The sequence below is a fragment of the Mixophyes fleayi genome, chromosome 3, assembly GCF_038048845.1.
Source record: "Mixophyes fleayi isolate aMixFle1 chromosome 3, aMixFle1.hap1, whole genome shotgun sequence".
NCBI classification, from domain to species: Eukaryota; Metazoa; Chordata; class Amphibia; order Anura; family Limnodynastidae; genus Mixophyes; species Mixophyes fleayi.
Window position 1 is genome coordinate 5751189 of NC_134404.1, and position 15585 is coordinate 5766773.

The window sequence follows — 15585 nt, forward strand, 5'->3', positions numbered from 1 at the left end:
CTGTCGTAATTTTGGATACAGAAATGTTGGGAGGTATATAAATCCAGTGGATTTGACCACATCCCATTTCCATAACCAAAGCACAGTTTCTCCTGGATTTTGTTGCTGAGATCAACAGAGCATTAAACAAGTGGTACTGTTGCTGCCATTCATAAAAGCTTCAATTTCCCATACAAGGAGTCGAAACCTGGCGGCCTGGGGGAAAACCAGAAATCCTAACCGCTAGACCATATGGGACTTTTCCGTTGAGTGTTTCAGCATAGCAGCAGAACAAATATATCATGCTTTGCTGTAATGTATCTTAACTCTCTGTGTATTTCATATTTAACCAGGTGGTGACATGGAGTGGGTTTGGCATGGCCTAAGATGACACTAATTTCATCATCACGCTCCAGACCACTCAGTGATCAGTGAGGTGGGCAATGTTTGATGATGTGATTTGCATCATCACGGCACGTCCCTGACCACTTGCAGATTTGTAAATGCCAATCCAGCAGGATAGGTAACAATGCAATAAATCCATGTGTGATGTCTGGAGGCCACTTTCCAAGAAGTGGAAAAGGTTCTCATTTCCATTTTAATGAGTTGCAAAGAGCTATGGAAAGTATCCCCAGTAACAGAACTCGTGTCTCTATCACCTGCCTCTGCACTGTACTTCAACAGAGCACAGAAACCATAATTGCCCTACTAGAGGCTCAGCAGCATGCAGGATGATTAACAGGCAGCAGAAATGAAAACAAGTTACAGTTTCTCTGACTATTAAAGATAAACAGCATGAGTCATGCATATTTCTGGGTATTTAATATGTCAGAAATTGCCCTCTAAAATGATATGAAAAACTTTCCTTCGAGCCGGAGTTGAACCAGCGACCTAAGGATTTCTGTACCAATTTCCTCTACAGTCCTCCGCTCTACCAGCTGAGCTATCGAAGGATTGTGCTTTAGAGGATTTCTGATGTCATGTGCACTACATCTGACTGAGTGAAAACATAAACAGAATTGAATTATCCATAAAACAGAAAAATTGCTTGTCTAGATAAAGAGATCCACATTTTTATTTCTGGTCTACTTGCTCATCAAAAGTTGTAAAAATTGTCATATTTAATAATTGGTAATACATCATTAAAAGTTTGATTTTTATTTGTTCATTTTGAATTAATTAGCTTCAGAAATAGTTGGGAAAACAGCTTCCTTAGATTTTCCAACTGCAGACGCCTTTACGTCAAGATTAAAAATGCTGGAAAATTTTCAACCTCTTCTGCGTTCTCCAATTTAGCTTGACTTTTTTAATTGATGAAAATTCCAGAAATTGTGGTGACAAATTGTCAAACTTTTGCTCAGTGAGACAAAAATGGATTTCTAGTCAATGGTCCACGCTGACACCACTATTTCTCACAGTACTCTCTGTTTTTACAATACATCTTCTATGGGTTCAGATCCATGGGATTTCAGAAGTAATATTGTATTTCAGTTCCCATCTGTAAAAATTTCCTCTACAGTCCTCCGCTCTACCAGCTGAGCTATCGAAGGATTGTGCTTTAGATGATTTCTGATGTCATGTGCACTACATCTGACTGAGTGAAAACACAAACAGAATTGAATTATCCATAAAACAGAAAAATTGCTTGTCTAGATAAAGAGATCCACATTTTTATTTCTGGTCTACTTGCTCATCAAAAGTTGTAAAAATTGTCATATTTAATAATTGGTAATACATCATTAAAAGTTTGATTTTTATTTGTTCATTTTGAATTAATTAGCTTCAGAAATAGTTGGGAAAACAGCTTCCTTAGATTTTCCAACTGCAGACGCCTTTACGTCAAGATTAAAAATGCTGGAAAATTTTCAACCTCTTCTGCGTTCTCCAATTTAGCTTGACTTTTTTAATTGATGAAAATTCCAGAAATTGTGGTGACAAATTGTCAAACTTTTGCCCAGTGAGACAAAAATGGATTTCTAGTCAATGGTCCACGCTGCCACCACTATTTCTCACAGTACTCTCTGTTTTTACAATGCATCTTCTATGGGTTCAGATCCATGGGATTTCAGAAGTAATATTGTATTTCAGTTCCCATCTGTAAAAATTTCCTCTACAGTCCTCCGCTCTACCAGCTGAGCTATCGAAGGATTGTGCTTTAGAGGATTTCTGATGTCATGTGCACTACATCTGACTGAGTGAAAACAGAAACAGAATTGAATTATCCATAAAACAGAAAAATTGCTTGTCTAGATAAAGAGATCCACATTTTTATTTCTGGTCTACTTGCTCATCAAAAGTTGTAAAAATTGTCATATTTAATAATTGGTAATACATCATTAAAAGTTTGATTTTTATTTGTTCATTTTGAATTAATTAGCTTCAGAAATAGTTGGGAAAACAGCTTCCTTAGATTTTCCAACTGCAGACGCCTTTACGTCAAGATTAAAAATGCTGGAAAATTTTCAACCTCTTCTGCGTTCTCCAATTTAGCTTGACTTTTTTAATTGATGAAAATTCCAGAAATTGTGGTGACAAATTGTCAAACTTTTGCCCAGTGAGACAAAAATGGATTTCTAGTCAATGGTCCACGCTGCCACCACTATTTCTCACAGTACTCTCTGTTTTTACAATGCATCTTCTATGGGTTCAGATCCATGGGATTTCAGAAGTAATATTGTATTTCAGTTCCCATCCGTGGTCTCTTAAACCTGTCCTTTGTATGCTGATTAAGGAAAGCGGAGAAATTCTGGGCACAGAAGCAGACATTATTGGTTTGTAAGCATTTGTGTAGTCTAGTTTCATTCAGAACATCCCTACTGCACCATTAAAAAGTTGTGAACTCTCCCTGGAAACCCATTGATCCACAAGTTCAAGAGTTCTTTTTTTTCACATGAAGGATGTGTTACATATAAAATAGGGTTGTCCCACTCGAAATTTGGAAGATGGATGTTGAAATATGGGGTCAGACCAGTTCTGTCCTAATTTTGGATACAGAAATGTTGGGAGGTATATAAATACTGTGGATTTGACCACATCCCATTTCCATAACCAAAGCACAGTTTTTCCTGGATTTTGTTGCTGAGATCAACAGAGCATTAAACAAGTGGTACTGTTGCTGTCATTCAAAAAAGCATCAACTTCCCATACCGGTAATCGAACGCGGGCCGCCTGGGTGAAAACCAGGAATCCTAACCGCTAGACCATACGGGACTTTTCCGTTGAGTGTTTCAGCATAGCAGCAGAACAAATATATCATGCTTTGCTATAATGTATCTTAACTCTCTGTGTATTTCATATTTAACCAGGTGGTGACATGGAGTGGGTTTGGCATGGCCTAAGATGACACTAATTTCATCATCACGCTCCAGACCACTCAGTGATCAGTGAGGTGGGCAATGTTTGATGATGTGATTTGCATCATCACGGCACGTCCCTGACCACTTGCAGATTTGTAAATGCCAATCCAGCAGGATAGGTAACAATGCAATAAATCCATGTGTGATGTCTGGAGGCCACTTTAAAAGAAGTGGAAAAGGTTCTCATTTCCATTTTAATGAGTTGCAAAGAGCTATGGAAAGTATCCCCAGTAACAGAACTTGTGTCTCTATCACCTGCCTCTGCACTGTACTTCAACAGAGCACAGAAACCATAATTGCCCTACTAGAGGCTCAGCAGCATGCAGGATGATTGACAGGCAGCAGAAATGAAAACAAGTTACAGTTTCTCTGACTATTTAAGATAAACAGCATGAGTCATGCATATTTCTGGGTATTTAATATGTCAGAAATTGCCCTCTAAAATGATATGAAAAAATTTCCTTCGAGCCAGAGTTGAACCAGCGACCTAAGGATTTCTGTACCAATTTCCTCTACAGTCCTCTGCTCTACCAGCTGAGCTATCGAAGGATTGTGCTTTAGAGAATTTCTGATGTCATGTGCACTACATCTGACTGAGTGAAAACACAAACAGAATTGAATTATCCATAAAACAGTAAAATTGCTTGTCTAGATAAAGAGATCCACATTTTTATTTCTGGTCTACTTGCTCATCAAAAGTTGTAAAAATTGTCATGTTTAATAATTGGTAATACATCATTAAAAGTTTGATTTTTATTTGTTCATTTTGAATTAATTAGCTTCAGAAATAGTTGGGAAAACAGCTTCCTTAGATTTTCCAACTGCAGACGCCTTTACGTCAAGATTAAAAATGCTGGAAAATTTTCAACCTCTTCTGCGTTCTCCAATTTAGCTTGACTTTTTTAATTGATGAAAATTCCAGAAACTATGGTGACAAATTGTCAAACTTTTGCCCAGTGAGACAAAAATGGATTTCTAGTCAATGGTCCACGCTGCCACCACTATTTCTCACAGTACTCTCTGTTTTTACAATGCATCTTCTATGGGTTCAGATCCATGGGATTTCAGAAGTAATATTGTATTTCAGTTCCCATCCGTGGTCTCTTAAACCTGTCCTTTGTATGCTGATTAAGGAAAGCGGAGAAATTCTGGGCACAGAAGCAGACATTATTGGTTTGTAATCATTGGCGTAGTCTAGTTTCATTCAGAACATCCCTACTGCACCATTAAAAAGTTGTGAACTCTCCCTGGAAACCCATTGATCCACAAGTTCAAGAGTTCTTTTTTTTCACATGAAGGATGTGTTACATATAAAATAGGGTTATCCCACTCGAAATTTGAAAGATGGATGTTGAAATATGGGGTCAGACCAGTTCTGTCCTAATTTTGGATACAGAAATGTTGGGAGGTATATAAATACTGTGGATTTGACCACCTCCCATTTCCATAACCAAAGCACAGTTTCTCCTGGATTTTGTTGCTGAGATCAACAGAGCATTAAACAAGTGGTACTGTTGCTGCCATTCAAAAAAGCTTCAACTTCCCATACCGGGAGTCGAACCCAGGCCGCCTGGGTGAAAACCAGGAATTCTAACTGCTAGACCATATGGGACTATTCCGTTGAGTGTTTCAGCATAGCAGCAGAACAAATATATCATGCTTTGCTGTAATGTATCTTAACTCTCTGTGTATTTCATATTTAACCAGGTGGTGACATGGGGTGGGTTTGGCATGGCCTAAGATGACACTAATTTCATCATCACGCTCCAGACCACTCAGTGATCAGTGAGGTGGGCAATGTTTGATGATTTGATTTGCATCATCACGGCACATCCCTGACCACTTGCAGATTTGTAAATGCCAATCCAGCAGGATAGGTAACAATGCAATAAATCCATGTGTGATGTCTGGAGGCCACTTTAAAAGAAGTGGAAAAGGTTCTCATTTCCATTTTAATGAGTTGCAAAGAGCTATGGAAAGTATCCCCAGTAACAGAACTTGTGTCTCTATCACCTGCCTCTGCACTGTACTTCAACAGAGCACAGAAACCATAATTGCCCTACTAGAGGCTCAGCAGCATGCAGGATGATTGACAGGCAGCAGAAATGAAAACAAGTTACAGTTTCTCTGACTATTTAAGATAAACAGCATGAGTCATGCATATTTCTGGGTATTTAATATGTCAGAAATTGCCCTCTAAAATTATATGAAAAAATTTCCTTCGAGCCAGAGTTGAACCAGCGACCTAAGGATTTCTGTACCAATTTCCTCTACAGTCCTCTGCTCTACCAGCTGAGCTATCGAAGGATTGTGCTTTAGAGAATTTCTGATGTCATGTGCACTACATCTGACTGAGTGAAAACACAAACAGAATTGAATTATCCATAAAACAGTAAAATTGCTTGTCTAGATAAAGAGATCCACATTTTTATTTCTGGTCTACTTGCTCATCAAAAGTTGTAAAAATTGTCATGTTTAATAATTGGTAATACATCATTAAAAGTTTGATTTTTATTTGTTCATTTTGAATTAATTAGCTTCAGAAATAGTTGGGAAAACAGCTTCCTTAGATTTTCCAACTGCAGACGCCTTTACGTCAAGATTAAAAATGCTGGAAAATTTTCAACCTCTTCTGCGTTCTCCAATTTAGCTTGACTTTTTTAATTGATGAAAATTCCAGAAATTATGGTGACAAATTGTCAAACTTTTGCCCAGTGAGACAAAAATGGATTTCTAGTCAATGGTCCACGCTGCCACCACTATTTCTCACAGTACTCTCTGTTTTTACAATGCATCTTCTATGGGTTCAGATCCATGGGATTTCAGAAGTAATATTGTATTTCAGTTCCCATCCGTGGTCTCTTAAACCTGTCCTTTGTATGCTGATTAAGGAAAGCGGAGAAATTCTGGGCACAGAAGCAGACATTATTGGTTTGTAATCATTGGCGTAGTCTAGTTTCATTCAGAACATCCCTACTGCACCATTAAAAAGTTGTGAACTCTCCCTGGAAACCCATTGATCCACAAGTTCAAGAGTTCTTTTTTTTCACATGAAGGATGTGTTACATATAAAATAGGGTTATCCCACTCGAAATTTGAAAGATGGATGTTGAAATATGGGGTCAGACCAGTTCTGTCCTAATTTTGGATACAGAAATGTTGGGAGGTATATAAATACTGTGGATTTGACCACCTCCCATTTCCATAACCAAAGCACAGTTTCTCCTGGATTTTGTTGCTGAGATCAACAGAGCATTAAACAAGTGGTACTGTTGCTGCCATTCAAAAAAGCTTCAACTTCCCATACCGGGAGTCGAACCCAGGCCGCCTGGGTGAAAACCAGGAATTCTAACTGCTAGACCATATGGGACTTTTCCGTTGAGTGTTTCAGCATAGCAGCAGAACAAATATATCATGCTTTGCTGTAATGTATCTTAACTCTCTGTGTATTTCATATTTAACCAGGTGGTGACATGGGGTGGGTTTGGCATGGCCTAAGATGACACTAATTTCATCATCACGCTCCAGACCACTCAGTGATCAGTGAGGTGGGCAATGTTTGATGATTTGATTTGCATCATCACGGCACATCCCTGACCACTTGCAGATTTCTAAAAGCCAATCCAGCAGGATTGGTAACAATGCAATAAATCCATGTGTGATGTCTGTAGGCCACTTTCCAAGAAGTGGAAAAGGTTCTCATTTCCATTTTAATGAGTTGCAAAGAGCTATGGAAAGTATCCCCAGTAACAGAACTCGTGTCTCTATCACCTGCCTCTGCACTGTACTTCAACAGAGCACAGAAACCATAATTGCCCTACTAGAGGCTCAGCAGTATGCAGGATGATTAACAGGCAGCAGAAATGAAAACAAGTTACAGTTTTTCTGACTATTAAAGATAAACAGCATGAGTCATGCATATTTCTGGGTATTTAATATGTCAGAAATTGCCCTCTAAAATGATATGAAAAACTTTCCTTCGAGCCGGAGTTGAACCAGCGACCTAAGGATTTCTGTATCAATTTCCTCTACAGTCCTCCGCTCTACCAGCTGAGCTATCGAAGGATTGTGCTTTAGAGAATTTCTGATGTCATGTGCACTACATCTGACTGAGTGAAAACACAAACAGAATTGAAATATCCATAAAACAGAAAAATTGCTTGTCTAGATAAAGAGATCCACATTTTTATTTCTGGTCTACTTGCTCATCAAAAGTTGTAAAAATTGTCATATTTAATAATTGGTAATACATCATTAAAAGTTTGATTTTTATTTGTTCATTTTGAATTAATTAGCTTCAGAAATAGTTGGGAAAACAGCTTCCTTAGATTTTCCAACTGCAGACGTCTTTACGTCAAGATTAAAAATGCTGGAAAATTTTCAACCTCTTCTGCGTTCTCCAATTTAGCTTGACTTTTTTAATTGATAAAAAATTCCAGAAATTGTGGTGACAAATTGTCAAACTTTTGCCCAGTGAGACAAAAATGGATTTCTAGTCAATGGTCCACGCTGCCACCACTATTTCTCACAGTACTCTCTGTTTTTACAATGCATCTTCTATGGGTTCAGATCCATGGGATTTCAGAAGTAATATTGTATTTCAGTTCCCATCCGTGGTGTCTTAAACCTGTCCTTTGTATGCTGATTAAGGAAAGCGGAGAAATTCTGGGCACAGAAGCAGACATTATTGGTTTGTAAGCATTGGCGTAGTCTAGTTTCATTCAGAACATCCCTACTGCACCATTAAAAAGTTGTGAACTCTCCCTGGAAACCCATTGATCCACAAGTTCAAGAGTTCTTTTTTTTCACATGAAGGATGTGTTACATATAAAATAGGGTTGTCCCACTCGAAATTTGGAAGATGGATGTTGAAATATGGGGTCAGACCAGTTCTGTCCTAATTTTGGATACAGAAATGTTGGGAGGTATATAAATCCTGTGGATTTGACCACATCCCATTTCCATAACCAAAGCACAGTTTTTCCTGGATTTTGTTGCTGAGATCAACAGAGCATTAAACAAGTGGTACTGTTGCTGCCATTCAAAAAAGCTTCAACTTCCCATACCGGGAGTCGAACCCGGGCCACCTGGGTGAAAACCAGGAATCCTAACTGCTAGACCATATGGGACTTTTTCGTTGAGTGTTTCAGCATAGCAGCAGAACAAATATATCATGCTTTGCTGTAATGTATCTTAACTCTCTGTGTATTTCATATTTAACCAGGTGGTGACATGGAGTGGGTTTGGCATGGCCTAAGATGACACTAATTTCATCATCACGCTCCAGACCACTCAGTGATTAGTGAGGTGGGCAATGTTTGATGATGTGATTTACATCATCACGGCACGTCCCTGACCACTTGCAGATTTGTAAATGCCAATCCAGCAGGATAGGTAACAATGCAATAAATCCATGTGTGATGTCTGGAGGCCACTTTCCAAGAAGTGGAAAAGGTTCTCATTTCCATTTTAATGAGTTGCAAAGAGCTATGGAAAGTATCCCCAGTAACAGAACTCGTGTCTCTATCACCTGCCTCTGCACTGTACTTCAACAGAGCACAGAAACCATAATTGCCCTACTAGAGGCTCAGCAGTATGCAGGATGATTAACAGGCAGCAGAAATGAAAACAAGTTACAGTTTCTCTGACTATTAAAGATAAACAGCATGAGTCATGCATATTTCTGGGTATTTAATATGTCAGAAATTGCCCTCTAAAATGATATAAAAAACTTTCCTTCGAGCCGGAGTTGAACCAGTGACCTAAGGATTTCTGTATCAATTTCCTCTACAGTCCTCCGCTCTACCAGCTGAGCTATCGAAGGATTGTGCTTTAGAGAATTTCTGATGTCATGTGCACTACATCTGACTGAGTGAAAACATAAACAGAATTGAAATATCCATAAAACAGAAAAATTGCTTGTCTAGATAAAGAGATCCACATTTTTATTTCTGTTCTACTTGCTCATCAAAAGTTGTAAAAATTGTCATATTTAATAATTGGTAATACATCATTAAAAGTTTGATTTTTATTTGTTCATTTTGAATTAATTAGCTTCAGAAATAGTTGGGAAAACAGCTTCCTTAGATTTTTCCAACTGCAGACGTCTTTACGTCAAGATTAAAAATGCTGGAAAATTTTCAACCTCTTCTGCGTTCTCCAATTTAGCTTGACTTTTTTAATTGATAAAAAATTCCAGAAATTGTGGTGACAAATTGTCAAACTTTTGCCCAGTGAGACAAAAATGGATTTCTAGTCAATGGTCCACGCTGCCACCACTATTTCTCACAGTACTCTCTGTTTTTACAATGCATCTTCTATGGGTTCAGATCCATGGGATTTCAGAAGTAATATTGTATTTCAGTTCCCATCCGTGGTGTCTTAAACCTGTCCTTTGTATGCTGATTAAGGAAAGCGGAGAAATTCTGGGCACAGAAGCAGACATTATTGGTTTGTAAGCATTGGCGTAGTCTAGTTTCATTCAGAACATCCCTACTGCACCATTAAAAAGTTGTGAACTCTCCCTGGAAACCCATTGATCCACAAGTTCAAGAGTTCTTTTTTTTTCACATGAAGGATGTGTTACATATAAAATAGGGTTGTCCCACTCGAAATTTGGAAGATGGATGTTGAAATATGGGGTCAGACCAGTTCTGTCCTAATTTTGGATACAGAAATGTTGGGAGGTATATAAATCCTGTGGATTTGACCACATCCCATTTCCATAACCAAAGCACAGTTTTTCCTGGATTTTGTTGCTGAGATCAACAGAGCATTAAACAAGTGGTACTGTTGCTGCCATTCAAAAAAGCTTCAACTTCCCATACCGGGAGTCGAACCCAGGCCACCTGGGTGAAAACCAGGAATCCTAACCGCTAGACCATATGGGACTTTTTCGTTGAGTGTTTCAGCATAGCAGCAGAACAAATATATCATGCTTTGCTGTAATGTATCTTAACTCTCTGTGTATTTCATATTTAACCAGGTGGTGACATGGAGTGGGTTTGGCATGGCCTAAGATGACACTAATTTCATCATCACGCTCCAGACCACTCAGTGATTAGTGAGGTGGGCAATGTTTGATGATGTGATTTGCATCATCACGGCACGTCCCTGACCACTTGCAGATTTGTAAATGCCAATCCAGCAGGATAGGTAACAATGCAATAAATCCATGTGTGATGTCTGGAGGCCACTTTCCAAGAAGTGGAAAAGGTTCTCATTTCCATTTTAATGAGTTGCAAAGAGCTATGGAAAGTATCCCCAGTAACAGAACTCGTGTCTCTATCACCTGCCTCTGCACTGTACTTCAACAGAGCACAGAAACCATAATTGCCCTACTAGAGGCTCAGCAGCATGCAGGATGATTAACAGGCAGCAGAAATGAAAACAAGTTACAGTTTCTCTGACTATTAAAGATAAACAGCATGAGCCATGCATATTTCTGGGTATTTAATATGTCAGAAATTGCCCTCTAAAATGATATGAAAAACTTTCCTTCGAGCCAGAGTTGAACCAGCGACCTAAGGATTTCTGTACCAATTTCCTCTACAGTCCTCTGCTCTACCAGCTGAGCTATCGAAGGATTGTGCTTTAGAGAATTTCTGATGTCATGTGCACTACATCTGACTGAGTGAAAACACAAACAGAATTGAAATATCCATAAAACAGAAAAATTGCTTGTCTAGATAAAGAGATCCACATTTTTATTTCTGGTCTACTTGCTCATCAAAAGTTGTAAAAATTGTCATATTTAATAATTGGTAAAACATCATTAAAAGTTTGATTTTTATTTGTTCATTTTGAATTAATTAGCTTCAGAAATAGTTGGGAAAACAGCTTCCTTAGATTTTCCAACTGCAGACGCCTTTACGTCAAGATTAAAAATACTGGAAAATTTTCAACCTCTTCTGCGTTCTCCAATTTAGCTTGACTTTTTTAATTGATGAAAATTCCAGAAATTGTGGTGACAAATTGTCAAACTTTTGCCCAGTGAGACAAAAATGGATTTCTAGTCAATGGTCCACGCTGCCACCACTATTTCTCACAGTACTCTCTGTTTTTACAATGCATCTTCTATGGGTTCAGATCCATGGGATTTCAGAAGTAATATTGTATTTCAGTTCCCATCCGTGGTCTCTTAAACCTTTCCTTTGTATGCTGATTAAGGAAAGCGGAGAAATTCTGGGCACAGAAGCAGACATTATTGGTTTGTAAGCATTGGCGTAGTCTAGTTTCATTCAGAACATCCCTACTGCACCATTAAAAAGTTGTGAACTCTCCCAGAAAACCCATTGATCCACAAGTTCAAGAGTTCTTTTTTTTCACATGAAGGATGTGTTACATATAAAATAGGGTTGTCCCACTCGAAATTTGGAAGATGGATGTTGAAATATGGGGTCAGACCAGTTCTGTCCTAATTTTGGATACAGAAATGTTGGGAGGTATATAAATACTGTGGATTTGACCACATCCCATTTCCATAACCAAAGCACAGTTTCTCCTGGATTTTGTTGCTGAGATCAACAGAGCATTAAACAAGTGGTACTGTTGCTGCCATTCAAAAAAGCTTCATCTTCCCATACCGGGAGTCGAACCCAGGCCGCCTGGGTGAAAACCAGGAATCCTAACCGCTAGACTATATGTGACTTTTCCGTTAAGTGTTTCAGCATAGCAGCAAAACAAATATATCATGCTTTGCTGTAATGTATCTTAACTCTCTGTGTATTTCATATTTAACCAGGTGGTGACATGGAGTGGGTTTGGCATGGCCTAAGATGACACTAATTTCATCATCACGCTCCAGACCACTCAGTGATCAGTGAGGTGGGCAATGTTTGATGATGTGATTTGCATAATCACGGCACGTCCCTGACCACTTGCAGATTTGTAAATGCCAATCCAGCAGGATAGGTAACAATGCAATAAATCCATTGTGCTTTAGAGAATTTCTGATGTCATGTGCACTACATCTGACTGAGTGAAAACACAAACAGAATTGAATTATCCATAAAACAGAAAAATTGCTTGTCTAGATAAAGAGATCCACATTTTTATTTCTGGTCTACTTGCTCATCAAAAGTTGTAAAAATTGTCATATTTAATAATTGGTAATACATCATTAAAAGTTTGATTTTTATTTGTTCATTTTGAATTAATTAGCTTCAGAAATAGTTGGGAAAACAGCTTCCTTAGATTTTCCAACTGCAGACGCCTTTACGTCAAGATTAAAAATGCTGGAAAATTTTCAACCTCTTCTGCGTTCTCCAATTTAGCTTGACTTTTTTAATTGATGAAAATTCCAGAAATTGTGGTGACAAATTGTCAAACTTTTGCCCAGTGAGACAAAAATGGATTTCTAGTCAATGGTCCACGCTGCCACCACTATTTCTCACAGTACTCTCTGTTTTTACAATGCATCTTCTATGGGTTCAGATCCATGGGATTTCAGAAGTAATATTGTATTTCAGTTCCCATCCGTGGTGTCTTAAACCTGTCCTTTGTATGCTGATTAAGGAAAGCGGAGAAATTCTGGGCACAGAAGCAGACATTATTGGTTTGTAAGCATTGGCGTAGTCTAGTTTCATTCAGAACATCCCTACTGCACCATTAAAAAGTTGTGAACTCTCCCTGGAAACCCATTGATCCACAAGTTCAAGAGTTCTTTTTTTTCCACATGAAGGATGTGTTACATATAAAATAGGGTTGTCCCACTCGAAATTTGGAAGATGGATGTTGAAATATGGGGTCAGACCAGTTCTGTCCTAATTTTGGATACAGAAATGTTGGGAGGTATATAAATCCTGTGGATTTGACCACATCCCATTTCCATAACCAAAGCACAGTTTTTCCTGGATTTTGTTGCTGAGATCAACAGAGCATTAAACAAGTGGTACTGTTGCTGCCATTCAAAAAAGCTTCAACTTCCCATACCGGGAGTCGAACCTGGGCCACCTGGGTGAAAACCAGGAATCCTAACCGCTAGACCATATGGGACTTTTTCGTTGAGTGTTTCAGCATAGCAGCAGAACAAATATATCATGCTTTGCTGTAATGTATCTTAACTCTCTGTGTATTTCATATTTAACCAGGTGGTGACATGGAGTGGGTTTGGCATGGCCTAAGATGACACTAATTTCATCATCACGCTCCAGACCACTCAGTGATTAGTGAGGTGGGCAATGTTTGATGATGTGATTTGCATCATCACGGCACGTCCCTGACCACTTGCAGATTTGTAAATGCCAATCCAGCAGGATAGGTAACAATGCAATAAATCCATGTGTGATGTCTGGAGGCCACTTTCCAAGAAGTGGAAAAGGTTCTCATTTCCATTTTAATGAGTTGCAAAGAGCTATGGAAAGTATCCCCAGTAACAGAACTCGTGTCTCTATCACCTGCCTCTGCACTGTACTTCAACAGAGCACAGAAACCATAATTGCCCTACTAGAGGCTCAGCAGTATGCAGGATGATTAACAGGCAGCAGAAATGAAAACAAGTTACAGTTTCTCTGACTATTAAAGATAAACAGCATGAGTCATGCATATTTCTGGGTATTTAATATGTCAGAAATTGCCCTCTAAAATGATATAAAAAACTTTCCTTCGAGCCGGAGTTGAACCAGCGACCTAAGGATTTCTGTATCAATTTCCTCTACAGTCCTCCGCTCTACCAGCTGAGCTATCGAAGGATTGTGCTTTAGAGAATTTCTGATGTCATGTGCACTACATCTGACTGAGTGAAAACATAAACAGAATTGAAATATCCATAAAACAGAAAAATTGCTTGTCTAGATAAAGAGATCCACATTTTTATTTCTGTTCTACTTGCTCATCAAAAGTTGTAAAAATTGTCATATTTAATAATTGGTAATACATCATTAAAAGTTTGATTTTTATTTGTTCATTTTGAATTAATTAGCTTCAGAAATAGTTGGGAAAACAGCTTCCTTAGATTTTTCCAACTGCAGACGTCTTTACGTCAAGATTAAAAATGCTGGAAAATTTTCAACCTCTTCTGCGTTCTCCAATTTAGCTTGACTTTTTTAATTGATAAAAAATTCCAGAAATTGTGGTGACAAATTGTCAAACTTTTGCCCAGTGAGACAAAAATGGATTTCTAGTCAATGGTCCACGCTGCCACCACTATTTCTCACAGTACTCTCTGTTTTTACAATGCATCTTCTATGGGTTCAGATCCATGGGATTTCAGAAGTAATATTGTATTTCAGTTCCCATCCGTGGTGTCTTAAACCTGTCCTTTGTATGCTGATTAAGGAAAGCGGAGAAATTCTGGGCACAGAAGCAGACATTATTGGTTTGTAAGCATTGGCGTAGTCTAGTTTCATTCAGAACATCCCTACTGCACCATTAAAAAGTTGTGAACTCTCCCTGGAAACCCATTGATCCACAAGTTCAAGAGTTCTTTTTTTTTCACATGAAGGATGTGTTACATATAAAATAGGGTTGTCCCACTCGAAATTTGGAAGATGGATGTTGAAATATGGGGTCAGACCAGTTCTGTCCTAATTTTAGATACAGAAATGTTGGGAGGTATATAAATCCTGTGGATTTGACCACATCCCATTTCCATAACCAAAGCACAGTTTTTCCTGGATTTTGTTGCTGAGATCAACAGAGCATTAAACAAGTGGTACTGTTGCTGCCATTCAAAAAAGCTTCAACTTCCCATACCGGGAGTCGAACCCGGGCCGCCTGGGTGAAAACCAGGAATCCTAACTGCTAGACCATATGGGACTTTTCCGTTGAGTGTTTCAGCATAGCAGCAGAACAAATATATCATGCTTTGCTGTAATGTATCTTAACTCTGTGTATTTCATATTTAACCAGGTGGTGACATGGAGTAGGTTAGGCATGGCCTAAGATGACACTAATTTCATCATCACGCTCCAGACCACTCAGTGATCAGTGAGGTGGGCAATGTTTGATGATGTGATGTGCATCATCACGGCACGTCCCTGACCACTTGCAGATTTGTAAATGCCAATCCAGCAGGATAGGTAACAATGCAATAAATCCATGTGTGATGTCTGTAGGCCACTTTCCAAGAAGTGGTAAAGGTTCTCATTTCCATTTTAATGAGTTGCAAAGAGCTATGGAAAGTATCCCCAGTAACAGAACTCGTGTCTCTATCACCTGCCTCTGCACTGTACTTCAACAGAGCACAGAAACCATAATTGCCCTACTAGAGGCTCAGCAGCATGCAGGATGATTAACAGGCAGCAGAAAT

At 38.7% G+C, this 15585-nt stretch overlaps 8 non-coding genes across 8 annotated transcripts; all 8 read right to left on the reverse strand.

Annotated features, from left to right (window-relative positions):
• Positions 1–842: 842 nt before the first annotated feature.
• Positions 843–932, reverse strand: TRNAY-GUA (transfer RNA tyrosine (anticodon GUA)). The gene is given in 2 exon segments: positions 843–878; positions 896–932. It is a non-coding gene; the product is annotated as a tRNA-Tyr (tRNA).
• A 6378-nt stretch (positions 933–7310) lies between these two features.
• On the reverse strand, positions 7311–7400 carry TRNAY-GUA (transfer RNA tyrosine (anticodon GUA)). The gene is given in 2 exon segments: positions 7311–7346; positions 7364–7400. It is a non-coding gene; the product is annotated as a tRNA-Tyr (tRNA).
• A 992-nt stretch (positions 7401–8392) lies between these two features.
• TRNAE-UUC (transfer RNA glutamic acid (anticodon UUC)) lies at positions 8393–8464 on the reverse strand. Its single transcript has one exon. It is a non-coding gene; the product is annotated as a tRNA-Glu (tRNA).
• Positions 8465–9069: 605 nt separating this feature from the next.
• On the reverse strand, positions 9070–9159 carry TRNAY-GUA (transfer RNA tyrosine (anticodon GUA)). The gene is given in 2 exon segments: positions 9070–9105; positions 9123–9159. It is a non-coding gene; the product is annotated as a tRNA-Tyr (tRNA).
• Positions 9160–10153: 994 nt separating this feature from the next.
• On the reverse strand, positions 10154–10225 carry TRNAE-UUC (transfer RNA glutamic acid (anticodon UUC)). Its single transcript has one exon. It is a non-coding gene; the product is annotated as a tRNA-Glu (tRNA).
• Positions 10226–13259: 3034 nt separating this feature from the next.
• Positions 13260–13331, reverse strand: TRNAE-UUC (transfer RNA glutamic acid (anticodon UUC)). Its single transcript has one exon. It is a non-coding gene; the product is annotated as a tRNA-Glu (tRNA).
• A 605-nt stretch (positions 13332–13936) lies between these two features.
• TRNAY-GUA (transfer RNA tyrosine (anticodon GUA)) lies at positions 13937–14026 on the reverse strand. Its single transcript is given in 2 exon segments — positions 13937–13972; positions 13990–14026. It is a non-coding gene; the product is annotated as a tRNA-Tyr (tRNA).
• A 994-nt stretch (positions 14027–15020) lies between these two features.
• On the reverse strand, positions 15021–15092 carry TRNAE-UUC (transfer RNA glutamic acid (anticodon UUC)). The gene has a single exon. It is a non-coding gene; the product is annotated as a tRNA-Glu (tRNA).
• Between the last annotated feature and the right edge of the window lie 493 nt (positions 15093–15585).